The sequence below is a fragment of the Lepus europaeus genome, chromosome 5 (genome assembly GCF_033115175.1).
Source record: "Lepus europaeus isolate LE1 chromosome 5, mLepTim1.pri, whole genome shotgun sequence".
Taxonomy (NCBI): Eukaryota; Metazoa; Chordata; class Mammalia; order Lagomorpha; family Leporidae; genus Lepus; species Lepus europaeus.
In genome coordinates, this window is record NC_084831.1 from 118,646,371 (window position 1) to 118,664,858 (window position 18,488).

General features: G+C 47.4%; 1 pseudogene; it reads right to left on the reverse strand.

Moving 5' to 3' along the window:
- Nucleotides 1–6,796: 6,796 nt before the first annotated feature.
- LOC133760970 (eukaryotic translation initiation factor 3 subunit H-like) lies at nt 6,797–7,915 on the reverse strand (annotated as a pseudogene).
- Nucleotides 7,916–18,488: the final 10,573 nt, after the last annotated feature.

The following is an 18,488-nucleotide window of genomic DNA, read 5'->3' on the forward strand; positions in this document are numbered from 1 at the left end:
AAGTCTGCTCCCGATGAGACTCGGCTCCCTGCAAACTTAAGGCAGAGAGGAAATAGAGACTGGTCTGGTTGGATGAATCCTGGGAGTTTCATGACTTCGTCATTTTAGCTGATGCTGTAAGAACAGGCAGTACAGGAACTTGGCTTTGGCCCTTTGGCGTGCAGTTCATCTGTAATTAGGATGAACAGACAAACACAAAGCCCTCCTTACTTCCAGGTCACAGTTCCTTCTCAGTTCTGTCTTTCCAAGCGCATAGCAATCACATTGAGTAACGGAGTCGTTCTCAAGGACTGTGGGAAGAGGTGGCAGAAAGTGCCCATTCACTCGGTGCATTCCAATCTCATCTGCAGATGAAGCTGTCGTGTTGTGAGGCAGACACGATTCTCTAGTCGGTGCCCAGGAAATGTCAGCATGGATATAGTGTGTAAAAGGAGGTTGGGCTAGCAGTTTCTTCTTCTATTGAGATATTGGCTAATGTGTAAAAGCTTGCAATAGTAAGTGCCACTTATTACCATTTTAAAGTGAGTCTATTTGCAGCAATACTAACATACATAGGAATCTTTCTTTTTACATTTTTGATTTTTAAAAAACATTTAGCTCCCACACATAAGGGAGAACATTCAGTGTTTGTCTTTCTGTGTCTGGCTTATTTCACTCAATGTGACATCCTCCATTTGCAACCACTTTGATGTGAATGATAGAATTTCATTTTTTTTTTACAGCTGATTAATATTCCATTGTGTATTTATAGCACATTTTCTTTATCTGTTCATCTTTTAAAAAGATTTATTTATTCCCTTTCCCATCTTCCAGTACAATGGAAAGAGTATTCAGGAGGAAGGGGAGGAGGTGGATGAGTGAAAGAGCCAACTAGGTCCTTTCTGGCTCCAGGCCCTAGGGCAGCCTGGGCAGTGGTTGGGAGAGAGCAGTATTTGACTCTCCTGGTTTGCCCACAATTAATTCCATTGATCTAGACTTCATTATCCACAAAGTTGAGTGAACAAATGTGCAATTATTCTGAAGAGATATTTTCAGGGGAGTTTCAATACACATAGGAGAAGACAATGGTTGGAAAACAAAAACAACTGATTTCTATTCTTATCATGTTGAGTTAGACGGTTTAGTGCTAAGGTTAGAAGATTCCAGGAAAATCTTCCCAACAAAGGGGCATCATTTGGATTCTCTGCCTGGTATGAATCAAATTAATAAATGTTACGATTCCAGGTCACAAATATTAATAATGAAGGGGGCTGGTGTTGTGGCATAGCAAGCTGCCTGCAGTGCCGGCATCCCAGCTGCTCCACTTCCGATCTAGCTCCCTGCTAATGGCCTGGGAACAGCAGTAGAAGATGGCCCAAGTGTTTGGGCCCCTGCACCCATGTGGGAGAGTATTCCTGGTTATACACCAGGAGAAAGGGAGAGACCCAAAGAAAGGCTGGTGAGAGAAATAAAGAGAACCTGCAAGGGAGTGGAAGATCGGATCCCCAGTCCTCCCCACAGTAGGTTCCAGGACAGGTGAAGTCTAAGTGATGGGGCAGGGAAGACTTTAAATGTGCTGGACTGAAGACTTTAATCCCTGGAAGTGATCAGAAGGTTATAATTTCTGTCAGAGACATCATTAAAACACAGAAAAGAGATTGGAAGAGCTCCTGCCTCCTGGATATGGCCTAGCCCAGCCCTGGCTGTTGAGGTCATCTAGGAAGTGGACAAATGGATGGCAGATCTCTCTCTCTCTCTCTCTCTCTGACTTTCAAATAAATAAACAAATCTTCAAACAAGAGCGATAAAGAATCAAGTTCAGGGGAATTTAGTGGACTCTTCGTAATGATCGCACACAGTTACTGAAAAGGGACTGGGAAGTGGAAACCAGGATGGGGGGCATGATGGGATTTTGGAAGTCAAGGAGGAAGTCTTCTAGCAATAGGAGGACCTTAGAAGATGGAGAGGTGGGGTAGAGAAGGTGGGTATTTTGTGCTGGGAATATCTGTGTGCTACTCACAGCAAAGAAGAGAACTCTCTGGAATGCAGTAGAAGGTCAGTATGATCCCAGCTACATTCTTAGGCTTCAACATCTTTACCTCCCATTCTTGGCTGCCACTCTGCTCTTGTATCTTGTCTCCTCACCGGCTCCTGCTTGTCCTGAATGTGAGGAGCAGGGTGGACATACTAGGGACATGATGAGTCTATGCTAGGTCAATTTAGTGTCACCTTAATGAATGATACTCATTGCTGAGGGAGTATCATTCTTTGGTCCTGAGGAGAGGTATCATTTCCAAAGGGTCTGTAATGGAGACAGGTGCATTAATTATAGGATGGATAACAAAAGGGTGGTTGGGAGGGAGAGTAAGTGGAAACATCATAAGAACCCAATGACGGGTGCAGGCATTGTGGTGCCAGGGGTTAAGCCACCACCTGCAAAGTGTGCATCCTATGTGAGTGATGGTTCCAGTCCTGGCTGCTCAGCTTCCAATTCAGCTCCCTGCTATGTGCCTGGGAAAGCAGAAAATGATGACCTAAGTATTTGGGCCCCTGCCACCCACATGGGAGACCCTGATGGAGTTCTTGGTACCTGGCTTTGGCCTGGATCAGCCCTGATCATTGTGGCCTTTTAGGGAGTGAACCAGCAGATGGAAGATTTTTCTCTCTGTCTCTCTGACTCTGCCCCCTCTCTCTGTAGCTCTGACAAATAAATAAAAACAATGTTAAAAAAGGGAAAAAAGAACCCAATAACATTTGACAGAAAAAAATCTGGATTGGGCACCACGTGAGTAAGGTGGCTGGGACTATACCTGGGGATTCTGCTTAGGGAGGATCACTGGAAATTAGACCCAAGTTAGGGTCACTAGGAACAGGACACACTGAGATCTGGACCCCAGATATTTGTCAATGAACATGGTTTGAACACAATAAAAATGGTTTATGGTGCATACTTGCTTTCCAGATTAAACAGAATATTCTATTTGGGAATTTCCCATCCTACCATCATCACCAATTTCCCATGGGGCTTCTCAGCTAGGAGGCGAGGGGCAATGGAGGAGGAAGATCATCTCCCTGAGAGGAGGCTGACTCGAACCCTTGTTCCCTGTGGTTGTCAGGGCCCTGCTGGCTGCTGGAGTGACAGCAGCCAGAGCTCAGAGGCTTTGCCCAGTGCGATAGTGAGACCTGTGGTTGCTGCAGAGCAGACCTGAATAGAAAGGGGCTGGGGGCAGGGTGCAGGGGGAGCCATCAGCTCCCGTGGCCTGACAAGGCCACACGATTCCTTCAGGTCCCACACGGCTCCTTCCCGGCCTTTGCTTCCCCACTGCTGCCCTCTCTGTGGCGTTGTCTCTGGGTTTTCATCCCGGACCTCTCTGTCTCTCTCTCTCCTCTGGTGTGACCTCAGCTTTCTGTTCCAACATCCCAGGCCGAGCCAAGGCCTGCTGGACACTCAGCAGATGGCACAGGAGGCAGGAGGAGGCCGTGGATGAGGAGCCCAGGGCAGGAGGCCTTTTATCTGTGCGGGGTTTGTGATGCACGGCCTGAGCAGACCAGGGAGGGGACAGCATGGACACACCCAGGCCCATGCATTTGTCCTTTTCCCGGGCACTCACCAGGTCATCTGACAGAAGGGAACTAGGATGTCCTGATGCCGGTTTCCCTTCTTCTTAAGTCAGCCTTTCCACTTTCTTTGCAGCATCTACTCAGCTCTGCCCCATGGGTTTTGCTGGGAAGCAGCTGCCTGTCAGTGAATATGGTACTTTCCTCTTGAATAGCTCACAGTCTGTATGGAGATATGGAAATAATTAATGCACACATTTGTCAATATGGAGTCAAGTATCCAGTACCAGGTGCTCTAATACAACTGTGCATGATGTCTTTAGGCTGTGATATTAGCCATCCATCACCCTGCACATAACCCAAAGCACCTGGCCCATCTTGGTGTCACAGGTGCTGTCCTCTTGAGCCCCTGGGATGAGAGGAGTGGGTGAAAGGTTAGAAATAGAGCTACATCCCTGTCTGTGTGAAACGAGGTCCCTTGTCGGAGGCCACCCGACAAACCACACGGAAACACGCAGCACTCAGTCAATTCATCACCATGTTTATTGCCTCGTCGCGTTCCAGGCCAAAGTAGGGGGCCCGGCGATGAGGGACTGGAGGCAGTCTCCCTAAGGAAACCCTTCAGTCTCCAGCCCCGAGCATGCAGAAACACAAGGATATATACCCCAGGCCCCATACAGATAACATTCATTGTGTGCAATCATGCATAGCACAGGAACAGAGCAAGTTTACAAAGTAGCAATGATCAGGGTACAAGCTCTGCTGATAGAGCAAAGAACATCATACACCTTCATCAGAAGTCACATCCTGCCTGCAGGAATGTGGGATGAAAAATCTTGTGCCTTCAGCCTTCAGGACAATAAGCACAGGAAACAGGATTAGATAAGGGACAGCCTCACCCTGCTGCATCTCATGGTGGGCCAGGGCCACTAGCCCCGACAGTCCCTAAGAGGATCTCACGACATCCAGGAATCCAATGATGGGGTTCCTAGGGAAGAGGGGGATACCTCTGAGTTGATTTTCATGAGTAGACCTTGTAACACACGTGGCTTTGGTATGGCCTATTCATCTGAGCTGACGACTTCTCTCACTTGAATTTACCATCGTTATGCAACACTTGCTCCATTTCCAAACAAAAATAACTGCCAAGTGAACAATCAAGACTTAATAATTCTAAGGTTTTTTTTTTGACAGCAGAGTTGGACAGTGAGAGAGAGAGACAGAGAGAAAGGTCTTCCTTCCGTTGGTTCAGCCCCAAAATGGCCACTACGGCTGGCGCTGCACATATCCAAAGCCAGGAGCCAGGTGCTTCCTCCTGGTCACCCATGTGGGTGCAGGGCCCAAGCACTTGGGCCATCCTCCACTGCCTTCCTGGGCCAAGCAGAGAGCTGGACTGGAAGAGGAGCAGCTGAGACAGAATCTGGCGGCCCAACCAGGACTAGAACCCGGGATGCCGGCACCGCAAACAGAGGATTAGCCTAGTGAGCCGCAGCGCCGGCCGAATAATTCTAAGTTAAAATATTTTTAAGAAAATTGTATTACTCATTTATATTTTCTGATATGGAAAAATGCTCACGACCTATTTATAACTGGTTATTGCAGGTTATAGACATGATTTATATGACATTTGAAATGTGCTTCATTCTCCCTGATGTTAAATTATGTATAGCTGGTTACCAAATTGAAGAGAAAAAATTATTTTATAAGGAGATTTATCTCTATTTTTTCTTTCTTTCTCTTTTTTTCATTCTATTTTCAAATGATTCTCTTTGAAATAGGTTTCATTAGTTCTTCCTCTGGGGATAAGTGAGAATAAATTGCCCTAGGTCAGTGGAACTGGGGACTCAGAATGCTGAATGAGAAAGAGAATGAGTAAGGCCCCACCCTCCAGCTTCTTTTCAGACTCAGAGGCCATTTCTCCATTGTTCGATGTCCACCAATGGCTTCTGTTCAGAAAAAGGAACTCAGGAGGAAGGATCCTGGGTATCCTTCTGCCACAGTGTGTGGTAGGGCTGCAGATGGAAGCAAGAGGGGAACAGCACTGTTCTTAATTCATCTGCTTTGTCACTGTTGCTGGAACAGGAGACTGTCAGATCCGGGGAGGACAGCTCCATGCATGGTCAGTGCCAGGGAACCTGGGCCTCATGCAACATCCATGAGGTTTCTGGCCTGAGAGCTTAGTTGGAGAAACCACCCACTTTTTTCATTCATAGGTTTAACATTTAGCCTCGGTCCCTGATATAATCTTAATGTTTGCTTCTCCCCAACATTCAGATATGAAATCCTAACCCGCACTGTGATGGTATCAGGAGGAGGGGTCTTTCAGAGGTAATTAGGTTCCCAGGGACCCTCATGAATGGTATTAGTGCCCATAGAAAAGAGCCCAGGGGCTGGCACTGTGGCATAGAGGGTAAAGCCGCTTCCTGCAGTGCCAGCATCCCATATGGGCGCCGGTTCAAGTCCTGGCTGCTCCACTTCCGACCCAGCTCTCTGCTATGGCCTGGAAAAGCAGTGGAGGATGGCCCAAGTCCTTGGGCCCCTGCACCCATGTGGGAGACCCAGAGGAAGCTCCTGGCTCCTGGCTTCAGATTGGTGCAGCTCCAGCTGTTGTGGCCAAATGGGGAGTGAACCAGCGGATGGAAGACCTCTGACTCGCTCTCTGCCTCTCCCTCTACTCTGTGTAACTCTGACTTTTAAATAAATAAATAAATCTTTAAAAAAAAAGACAAGAGCCCAGAGAATGCGCCAGTCCTCCTGCCATGTGAGGATGGAGTTAGTAGGGCCTAGAAGCAGGCAGGTCCTCACTAGACCTTGACCAAGGTGGCACCTGAACTTGGATTTCCAGCCTCCACAACTGTGAGGAATAAACTCATGTTTTAAGCTGCCTTATCTATGGTACTCTGTTTTAGTAGCCTGAATGAGTTTAAGACATCACTCCTCACCCATACACACCATCCCATGTCAATCAAAAATTTAAAAAAAATTGACAGAAGCATGTTAGGTATGTGATACACATTTTAAAAATTATTTTATTTTCTCATATTCGCTTGCATAAAATATCTGCATCAAAACAAGCATGCTGGGGAGAAAACAACAACTAAGCTTTATTCTAGTTGGACTGTGATATCCTGCTGACTTACGGAAATGCCATATGCTATTCTTTTTTTGGAACAAGAAGTCAAAACTTCTGTTTTATTTTCTTTTTGGTTACAAAGATAGTATGGCCAAAGACAGCAATAACATTAAAGGAATTCTCTGTGCTTCTGAATATGCAAATATGCTTCTTCTAAGAGTTGCTGAAGAGTCCATGTTAACTCCTTTTCTGGAAACTTCCTTTTCTTAGTTGTTGTAGTCTTGAAGAGCCTGGGCCATGAAGAGTTTGCCCAAGTGCGGGGCAGTGACCTCCTTGATGTTCTGGCAGTAAGTATTAATTCGGCCTGCAAAGAGCAGTGAGCCCATCCTGGCAGGTGGCTGGGTGGTTTGGAGAGCTTGGGCAGGTCCTCCGGGCGTGGGGGTTCTCCTCGACTCTGGCGCTGCGTCTTCTGCTGCTGCCGACACTGCTGGGACGGATGTTCCTGCGGCTGCTGTTTTCTTGTATTCCTCATGTATTTGTTATATTTAACTATATCCTGGCTCATTTCACCCACTCTGTCCATCAGCATCTGTCGATTTTTCCCCAAGTGATTGCTGCTGGCAAGTCTGAGCAGTTCATGTTTGTCTGCTACAGCAGATTTCTTCTCAAGCTCCCACATTAGAACACTAATCAGATGTGAATTTTTAATTACAATCGGCACTTCTTCAAACATGTGCTCAAAGGTGATATTTGCCTTTTTCAATGCTTCAGGGGAAAAAAAATCTTTCTCTTTACAAACCTCCATCAGCTTAGGAGTCAGTCTGTATGCCTTTAGTAACAGGGACCCTTGGGTAGTTTTTATGGGATCGTAAATGAGAACAACAGATTCTTCAATGGCATGCTGGCAACTGAACTGAGAATCCAGGAGATCTGGTGCGGAAGGAACCATAGTATGTGGACTGGTACCAGCCCACATGGAGGTGATCAATGTCTACATGGCGAAGGCTCCGCATCATTTCCATCCGATACTGGACTTCATCAAAGTCGACATCATCCTCTGTGTGCTGTGGGAGAGGAAAGTAAGCCGATCTTCTAAACCAGTCCTAAAATCACTCCTTGAACAACCTCAGTTCCTTGACCTTCTTGATAATGTCTTATTATCTTTAGTACCACCAAGCCATCTATCTGCACCTGCTCCACGGCCGAATCTCCAGAACCGCCTTTGCCTTTGCCCTTCCCCACCCCACCGGTGGTGGAGCTGGAGGAAGTGCCGCTAGAGCAGGTGCCTTCCTTGCGGGATGCCATCTTTCCAGCCAGACAGGGATGTTATTCTTTAAATACATTCATCACTTATTAGAAACACAGTGTATGAACTTCTGTGGTGGGTTCTTTCACTCAGCATACTGTTTTCAAGATTCATACATGTTGCAGTATGTTTCAGTTGCTTTTTATGGCTGAATGACACGCTTGCTTGTGGCTACTTGTATATACATTCATCAGTTGGTGGACATTTGGGTTATTTCCAGTTTAGGGTTATTATGACTATAAGCTCTATTTTTTCCTTTCTTCTGCTTTAGGTTTGCTTTGCTCTTCTTTTTACCTTTGTAGGTAAAAAGAAGTACTGTTTATTTTTCTTATGGACTTGAATAACTTTGTGTTTCCAAACCTTTAGTTTCTGTTTCAATTTAGTCTGTAGGATTCCTTTTTTTTTTTTTTTTTTTTTGACAGGCAGAGTTAGACAGTGAGAGAGAGACAGAGAGAAAGGTCTTCCTTTTTCCATTGGTTCACCCCCCAAGTGGCTGCTACGGCTGGTGCGTTGCGGCTGGTGCACTGTGCGGATCCGAAGCCAGGAGCCAGGTGCTTCCTCCTGGTCTCTCATGCGGGTGCAGGGCCCAAGCACTTGGGCCATCCTCCACCACACTCCTGGGCCACAGCAGAGAGCTGGACTGGAAGAGGAGCAACCGGGACAGAATCCGGCGCCCCAGCCGGGACTAGAACCGGGAGTGCTGGTGCCGCAGGCGGAGGATTAGCCTAGTGAGCCGCAGCGCCGGCCATGAAGGATTCCTTTTAATACGTTTTGTAGCATAGCTCCTAGCAGCAAACTTAGTGTATCTGGGGATGTCTTCATTTTCTTTCACCTTTGAGGTTTGGCTTGATATGGAACTCTTGGTTCACAACCTTTTTTAAAAAAGGTTTATTTTATCTATTTGAAAGAGTTACAGAGAGAGATAGAGATAGAGAGACACAGAAAGGTCTTCTGTCTGTTGGTTCACTCCACAAATGACTGCGACGGCTGGAGCTGAGCTGGTCCAAAGCCAGGAGCCAGGAGCCAGGAGCTTCTTTTGGATCTCCCACATGGGTGCAGGGGCCCAAGCACTTGGGCCATCCTGTACTGCTTTCCTAGGTGCATTAACAGGAAGCTGGATTGGAAGAGGAGCAGGTGGGACAGGAACCGGTGCCCATATGGGATGCCAGTGCTGCAGGCCAGGGCTTTAGCCCTCTGTGCCACAGTGCTGGCCCAGTTCACAATCTTTGAATGCATCCTCCTACTGACTTCTGTTCTCCATGGTGATGAGCCAGCTGCTATCTCAGTCTTTATTAAGGATTCTCTGTATGCAGTGGCTTTTTTCTCCCGCTGTTTAACGATTGAGTGCTTGTCTTTGACAGTTTGCTTATGATGTGTGTAGGTGTGAAGCTCTTAGACTGTATCTTAGCTAGAATTTGTTGGTTTCTTTAGATGTGTTGAGTGATATTTTCCATCAAAATCTAGAGGCTTTTGACTGTATTTCTTCATATTCATTGTACCCTTGTATTTCCCTCTCCCCCTCTGGTATTCTCGTAGGCGTGTCTCCCTGTGTGTGTATCTCCTAGGTCTCTCAGGCTCAGTTTTTCTCAGTTTTTTTTCTTTGTGTTCCCCAGAATGGAGAATCACAATTGACCTACCTTCAAGTTCACTCATTGTTTCTTCTTCAGTTTAAATTTTCTCTGAGTCTTCCTAGTGAATTTTAAATTTAAGTTATTGTTTTTTTTTTTTCCAAATTGAAATTTTCTATTTGGTTATCTTAAAATGCTTTCTCTTTCTTTATCGTTATTCTCCATACTTTACTTTAGCTCTTTAAAAAAAACCTATTTATTTATTTATTTGAAAGGCAGAGAGAGATACCTTTAATCTTCTGGTTTACTCTCCAAATGCCTACAATAGCCAGGGCTGGACCAGACCAAAGCCATGAGACTGGAACTCTGTCCAGGTCTCCTTTGTGGGTGGCAGGGACCAAGAACCTGAGCCAGGGTGTGCAGGAAGCTGAATGGGAAGGGAAGGAGCTGGGACTCAAACCAGGCCCTCTGATACGTGATTAGGCTTCCCAAGAGACAATTTAACTGCTGTGGCCCAGTATATGCCACTAGGACTTTAGATTTTCAAGACTGCTATGACCCTGCAGACAGGGGGATAGGAATAGAGTAAGTTAAAGTGTTAGCAAAGATCACTGCTATGCCAATATACAATCACTTTTCTTGAATGAACACTTTTAATTTTTTTAAGTCTTTGGTGAATTTCCAGACTCCTGCAAAAGTTGATTTAGACAATTTTGCCAAATTTTCTAGGTGTTTCTATGGAGGAGCAGATTTTTAGAAATCCTTGCTCCACTCCTCCTGACCTTGTCTTCTTACTTAAAAATATTGGTCCTGGTATCAGTGTTGTGGTGTGGTGGGTTAAGCTGCTGCTTGCAATACCAGCATCTCATATCATAGAGTGCTGGTTTGAGTCCTAGATGCTGTGGTTCCAATTCAGTTCCCTGCTAATGTGCTTGGTAAGGCAGCAGAAAATGGCCCCAGAGCTCAGGCCCCTGCCACCCACGTGAGAGACTGGGTTAGAGCTTCAGGCTCCTGGCTTTACCTGAGCCTTCTTGCAGCCGCTTGGAGAGTGGACCAGAGGCTGAAAGATCTCTCTCTCTCCTTCTCTCTCTGTCACTCCAGTTTTCAAATAAATAAAGTTAGAATGTTTATGTCTCTAGTTTATCATCTGAGTCATAAACTAAAATAAAGGTTAATATTTTGGGATATACAACTCTTACTGTAAACAACGAGATGCTTACCTATATATCCAATGGGAGGAAGTAAGATTAAGTTGTTTTTTGTTTTGTTTAATTGAGATTTGAGGAAAACGACCCCCAACATGCAAACACCAGTCACAGTGAAGCCTCCACCTGGTAAAAGGAGACTAAAAGGAGCCCTGAGGCCATTGCTCTCCCTCCAACCATGGAGCACATGTCAGTCAGCCTACAAGGTGAGGAGTTTTCAAGGTAGGATAGAATGCTCTGGCTTTGGGACTGGCACTGTGGCATAGCAGGTAAAGCCACTGCCTGCAGCTCAGGCGTCCTATATGGACACCAGTTCAAGTCCCTGCTGCTCTACTTCTGATCCAGTCCCTGCTAATGTGCCTGAGAAAGCAGTAGAAGATGACCCAAGTGCTTGGGGCCCTGTATACACATGGGAGACCCGGAAGAAGCTCCTGGCTTTGGATCAGCCCAGTTCCGGCTGTTGTGGCCATTTGGGGAGTGAACCAGCGAAGATGTTTCTGTCTCTCTCTGTCTCTCTCTCTCTCTCTCTCTCCCTCTCCCCCCACCCCCCAGCTCTGCCTTAACAAAAAGAGTGCTGTGGCTTTTCCCTTATATTTCACATGGGAAGGGGTCAGGTTATTCGTGCCACCCTCTGCTACAAGAAACAGGATGAGGATTTCATAGGGACAATGTAGAATTGAGAGGTGCCCAAAAGACAAAGAGACTGACCTTTTATGTCTTGGCTTCACTGATGGAGCCAGTGAACCACTCCTCCAGGCTCTCCTGGACGGTAGAAAAAGAACAGGAAAGAGGAACTAGGAAGGAGACTGGGGAGGGGAGAGGCAGCCAGTCCCCTACTACGTGACGCCAGTTTGCAAGGTTCCCTGAGCCAAAAGCACACAGTTTGGGAGGGAGCCAGTCCTGAGCTGTACTGCTATGATCCCACTGGGCGTGTTTCTGGGAAGGCAAAATTTCCTGAGACTTGTACCAACGCAACTGAGAGCTTAGGGGCGTGTCTAAACAGGTCAACATTGTCATGTCAGCCTACTGCGCTGAGATGACACCCCTTATAAGAATCCTTGAACTCAGTCGTTTGGCTGAGATCGCGGTCCTAGGCCCTCAGCGCAGAGGGCATGCAGTTTCCAGCCACCCGGGGTCCTGGGCAAGGTTGAGATGTTTGCATTCCTTCCCTTTCCCTTATCCCAGCCCCCAGAGGAGGAGGAAGGGGGCCCGCAGGGTGGAGGACGAGGCGGGTGTGAATGCCTGAATGCAGGAGCTGACTGTGCCCCCACCCAGACTTTCATGAGAGGCTGGGCCTATGCTGGGCGGAGAACGAGGAGTTAAGAATCTTTTTTTTTTTTTTTTTTGACAAGCAGAGTGGACAGTGAGAGAGAGAGAGACAGACAGAGAGAAAGGTCTTCCTTTTCCGCTGGTTCACCTCCCCAATCTGCCGGCGCACTGTACTGATCCGAAGCCAGGAGCCAGGTGCTTCTCCTGGTCTCCCATGCGGGTGCAGGGCCCAAGCACTTGGGCCATCCTCCACTGCCCTCCCGGGCCACAGCAGAGAGCTAGACTGAAAGAGGAGCAACTGGGACAGAATCCGGCACCCCGACCAGGACTAGAACCCCGGGGTGCAGGCGCCGCAGGTGGAAGATTAGCCTATTGAGCCGTGGTGCCGGCCAGAGTTAAGATTCTTATACTGACTTACATACAACCGGACAATACTGGACAATCCCCAAATCCCTGAAAATGCTTAGAAAGTTCTGGAACACGCTATTATTAAAGGAAAGCCGACATAATATAGTAGAAGATAGGAACTAAATGGAAAAGAGTTTCTGTTTTTAACCCATGGAGTTCTGAGGCTTCACCAACTCGTCAGGAAGCCCTTGTCAGATTTTTGCACCAAGGATATCTCTTGATTCCTCTTCCCTTCTGCTATCAGCCAATAAAACATACTCAATGTACAATTTCACAAAGTGCATAATATTTTCCAAACAGAAGTTGGGAAAACACTCCTTCCTGGAATAATTATCATGGTATGAAATCAATGTTTATGGTAAAAAATGAGAAAGCCTTCCAATATCAACATTGGAAAATTCTGTGTATCCAAACCTTTAGCTTCTGTGAGCCATTGTGGGAATCTGTAATTTAATTTCCTTTCTATTTTTACCTTCGAGCTGGGCTCCAATACAAAGTACAGATCAGTGGCAGGCCTGGGTCGGGTCACCAGTAGGCCGGGGGAGGGAGTGTTGCCAAGAGAAATGTGGGTGAGGATGTGGAGCTGAAGAAAACTTTATTATTTCCCAGTGACATACAAAGCTGTCTAGGAAGTGGGAGCTAAGGGAGGGGGGACGGTGGGGAGAAGATGGGTGTTGGGCACTAGGTAAGGGTTAAATTCCTGGAAACAACTGAGAACCCAACACAGCAGGTTTTCTCAATGTTGGCTACACATTGCAATCATCAGGAAGATTTAAAAAATACTTAAGTCTGATGTTTATCTCCAAAGACTCTGATTGATGTGCAGTGTGGGTATCAGGACTTTTAATATCTCCCCAAGTGATTCAGGTGTTCAACCAGACTTGAGTAGATCAGATCCCAGGAGGTGGAAGAGAAAGAACTGGAGGTTGGAGGGGCCAGTGCTGAGGTATAGCAGGTTAAGTCTGCACCTATGGCTCTGGCATCCCATATGGGCACCGATTTGAGTCCCGGCTGCTCCATATCCCATCCAGCTCCCTGCTGATGGCCTAGGAAAGCAGTGGAAGATGGCGCAAGTGCCTGGGCCCCTGCACCCATGTGGGAGATCCAAATGGAGTCTCCTGGCTTCTGTTTGGTACAGCCATAGCTAATTGCAGCCATTTGGGAAGTGAACCAGCAGATGGAAGACCTCTCTTTCTGTCTCTTCCTCTCTCTGGCTGTAACTCTGCCCTCAAATAGATAAAATAAATCTTATATATAAAAACTTGGAGGTCAGAGAATGGCTTGCCCTGTGGGTTTACATACCTGTTGCCGAGAGAACAAACAGAAGATTCTTTGTCAGGTAGCATCAGTCTCCAGTCAGTAGCTGGCTGACTTCTCCAGTTTCAGCTCCTGCCATTTGCTGCTAAAAATCACACTTCCAGTTCCTGAACAGTCTCTGGCACATCTGGTGTGCAAGAACCTTTGTTAGGGCTGGGGAAGGTGGGCACCTTGGTGACTAATTCTGGGTGCTCAGGGAACATCTGTTGGGACACTGGGAAGGGTGTTGTTGTCACAGGGAGTTCTGGTCCCTACAGAGTTCACATCAGACCTTGTCATCAGCTCCTGCATTGCTCCAGTGTAGGCTGCAGGGGCCTATGGTGAAGAAAAAAAAAAAAGGAAAAAAAGAGTAAATTTTTCTTTTTTTTAAAGGTTTATTTATTTATTTGAAAGTCAGGGGCCGGCGCCGTGGCTCGGCAGGCTAATCCTCCGCCTTGCAGTGCCGGCACACCGGGTTCTGGTCCCGGTTGGGGCACTGGATTCTATCCCGGTTGCCCCTCTTCCAGGCCAGCTCTCTGCTGTGGCCCGGGAAGGCAGTGGAGGATGGCCCAAGTCCTTGGGCCCTGCACCCGCATGGGAGACCAGGAGGAGCACCTGGCTCTTGGCTTCGGATCAGCGCGATGCACTGGCCGCAGCGGCCATTGGAGGGTGAACCAACGGCAAAAAGGAAGACCTTTCTCTCTGTCTCTCTCTCTCACTATCCACTCTGCCTGTCAAATAAAAAATAAAAAAAAGAAAGAAAGAAAGTCAGAGTTACATAGAGAGAGAAGGAGAGGGAGAGGGAGAGGGAGAGGGAGAGGGAGAGGGAGAGGGAGAGGGAGAGGGAGAGGGAGAGGGAGAGGGAGAGAGACGTCTTCCATCCACTGGTCACTCCCCAACCGGCTGCAATGGCCGGAGCTGTATTGATCCAAAGCCAGGAGCCAGGAGCCAGGAGCTTCTTCCGGGTCTCCCATGTGTGTGCAGGGGTCCAAGGACTTGGGCCATCTACTGCTTTCTCAGGCCCTAGCAGGGACCTGGATCAGAAGTGGAGCTGCTGGGACTTGAACCGGCACCCACATGGGATGCTGGCACCACAGGCAGCGGCCTTACCTGCTATGCCATAGAGACAGCCCCAAGAAAGAGTAAGGATTGGGGTTGCCTAAGACTGTCCAAATACCTGTTGCTTGAGTTTGTTGCAGACTTGCTTGCTTTCTTCTCTCCTTACCTTCAGTAATTTTTTTTTAATTCCTTCTTTCCTTTCTTTTATTCTCTAAAGCCACAACTGATATTACACTCCGGGCATTGTGAGAGACATGTGATCCATTAGGTGACGGATATACTAATCATCAATAAATAAGACATGGTGCTGCTGGGGCTGGCGCTGTGGCATAGTGTGTACAGCCACTGTCTGCAGTGCCGACATCCCATATGGGTGCCGGTTCGAATCCCAGCTGCTCCACTTCCAATCCTGTTCTCTGCTATGGCCTGGGAAAGCAGTAGAAGATGGGCCAAGTCCTTGGCCCTCTTGCAACTGGCTCCGGGACCTAGCTTCAGTTCAACCCAGCTCCAGCCATTGTGGCTATCTGGGGAGTGAACCAATGGATGGAATACTCTCTCTATCTCTCTGTCTCTGCCTCTGCATCTCTGTAACTCTGCCTTTCAAATAAATAAATTAATCTTTAAAAAGGAAAACAAGGAAGGGCAACTTTACTTTTCACAGAGACCAAGAAGGGAGAAGCAGTGAGATCCTGGACACGAGGAGGGTAAACTTCTTGGGGCATCCTTGGAACTCTAGAGAACATCTCAGCAGGGAAGAGAGGGACCAGAACAGGATGCACCGGGTCGGGGCTGGTTCCAGTTACATCACGGCTCTCTTCAAATATTTTTACTTATCTCATGGCTCGGGTCAACAGCAGCCCCTAGAACCATGGCTGCAGCCAGAGTCCCCGGACTGCTGACCACTGCCTCTGTGGCAGGGGTCAGCACTCTGCAGCCAGATTTGGGGAGACCTGTGGTGCCTGGGATGGCTCGGGCGGCAGCTGCTTTCAGAGCTGGGGCCACTGCAGCCTCCGAGGCTTTGAGCACAGCCGGAGGAGCCTGGAGGCAGGTGCTGCGCTGGGTTCCTTGAGGGGCACCTGGGTTAGGGGCACTTGGGAGGGGGCTGGTCCTGCTGCTGGTTCTGCTGGCAGGATATCCCAGTGGGAGGTCGGTGGGTCTGGTCAAAATAAAACAGAAACGAAATACGGTTAATACAGAGGCCTCAGGCCGGCGTCTCAGCCTTTGTTTGACTGTAGATCCTTTCCCCTTGCACTGACCCCTCCAGCCAAGATCTGGAGAGGAAAATGGAGGCTGATGTAGAGTCAAATCGACTCATAAGCTGTCCTCTCTCTGCTCTCTCTCCTGACGGGACAGCAACTGACACAGCACTGGGTGAGCCTTGTCAACCAGGTGCACTCCAGTCTATGTACTCAGGAGACTAGAATATGGGGAGAATTATCAAGTCATCAGTCATCATCTTGGGGGAAATGTCTGTGGCCCGTTTCTTCCTCCTCCCCATCAGGAGGGAAGCAGGGTACGCTCATCAACGTTAGGCATCTGCAAAACAGGGAATGAGCATTCTAACCCCTGACCAGGCATGGCCTCATATCTGTTCTCTGAACCTATCATGATGAAGGGAAGGAATGGGCAGGGCAGAGACAGGGGGCAGTGTGAGGCTGGCCTATGTGCCTGCTGTCTGATGCGACAACTGGACACTGGGAAAGGAAAGCCAGGCTTGAGCTGTCATGCCAGGCCTCTGCCCAGGGGCATTGTCTATAGACAAAGGGATTCCCACAAGTGGCTGACAATGATAAAGTCAAAACAGAGTCTACACCATCATCATGTTGGGAGAACCCTGTGGTGACATGTCTCCTTTGAGAGGGCTGAGAGATGAACAGTATCAGGGGAGCTCCTCAGCAAACCAGATGAGAGGGTCCTTCTTGTCTGTCCTTTCATTGGAGGAGAAAGGTCAACCACAAAGGTGGAGGGTTAGGAAGTCACTCCCAGCAAGGTTTGATTAGCACTCGGGAGGACTTGAGAGTAAGGCTTAAGGTTAGTTGGATTTGATAGGACTGGACTCAATAATATCTATCTTGCTATCTCTTTCTCTATCATCTCTCTTGCTCTTTGTCATCTCTATCTCTACCATCTATAGTCTACACTGTATAAATCAATAGTCCAAGAAGCAAGTACTTTCATTAACCAGAGGCTCCTTGTACAACTCTTTATCCTCAGCATTTTGAGGTTGAGCTGATTCTAACATATATGGAGAAGGATCTTGGTTCTACCCAGAAAGCTCACCTGCTATGATTTTCCAAAATGGCTCCTTTCCCCTTGGAAAAGTTCAATCCCTGCTGCCTTGTGCCTGCCCAGAGCCTGGATATGACTATGTGAAAATATAAACCTTTTTTCTGGATATCCCTTCCCTCTGTGCTGTCCTTTGCGTTCCCACTCACCATATGCAGGGCTGCTTCTTCCCACATCTTACTTCTTTCAAATACAGCATGGCTGTGCACTAAGTATGGAAGCCTGGCTCAAGAAAAATTTCAAAATCTCTCCCTTTCTCTCTCTCTCTCTCTCTCTATCTCCCTCACCACACACACACACACACACACACTTCAAAGAACTAAACAACATGGAGGGCTGGGAATTTCCAAAGGATTTATTATTGGGCTAAACATGTTGAGACTGTATGTCTCAGGTTCTCTGTCCTTTCTTGGGAAAAATCCGGTTACACCCTCTCCTTTAAGTCATTTGAAAGAGGGCAGGAGGAATGGAGTTCAGTTGCTGGGAGCAGGACTGGATAGAGAGAGACTTCATATGTAGTGTATGCAAGATTAGTGACTCATTGCCTGTGCAAGATGGAGAAAGAACACGGATTAGTCAAGATGATGCCACTGACTGGGCAAGCCTGCTCATTAAAGGGATGGGATTGCCAAGCTGACGTCAGGATATTAGGGGGAAGCTTTTCTCAGAGAATGTTGAGCTTGAGGTCACAACACAATTCTGAGGTGGTTTTACCTTCAATATTCTGGAGAAATGGGGCCTGCTAACATTTTGGTCAAGACAGACTTGGAAAGGAGCTTCTAAAATGCACTTAGATTATCCTCTCTATCCTCCCCTCCTCGCCTCTCTTCCTTCTTCCTCCTCCTTTCCTTCCCTCCTCGCCTCTCTTCCTTACTTCCTCCTTTCCTTTCCTCCTTCCCTCCCTCATCAGAAACCAATTTTCCCCATAAGATCAAACAAAGCTAATGAATAAAAGATCATATTCTTCTGTTGTCATAGGGACTCCGATCAACTGGGAGTGTTAGGTGAGTGTAAAACTATCTAAGATTTAAACCACTGATGGGTAAATCTGTGGAGGTAGAGGCTACTTAATCAACAGCACAGCGTTCCAGGTCTATTGTATGACTAAGGGTGTCCCTAGACGTTGTGTGATACGGCCATGTACTAGACACTGTTCATCTTCTTGCTCTGAGTGCAACCATCTCCACATACTCACCATATCTGCACACATGCTGTCCCCTGATGCTCTGTTACAACAGCTTCTTCAGAGTAGAATGAAGAAACCACAGGTGACGTCATCAAAACAATTTCTGGATGACCCAGTGTCCTGAGAATCTCACTGGGAAACAGTGACCTGACCCTCAAATCCATGTATGCGTCTTCCTTCCATCCTCCCTCCTTCTTCCCTCCCTCCTTTTCTCCCTGTTGCTGTCTCTGTCTCTCCTACTTTTTTGAAATTCCAAGATGGTTTTCAAAAAGTCTACTGAACAATGAACTACTTG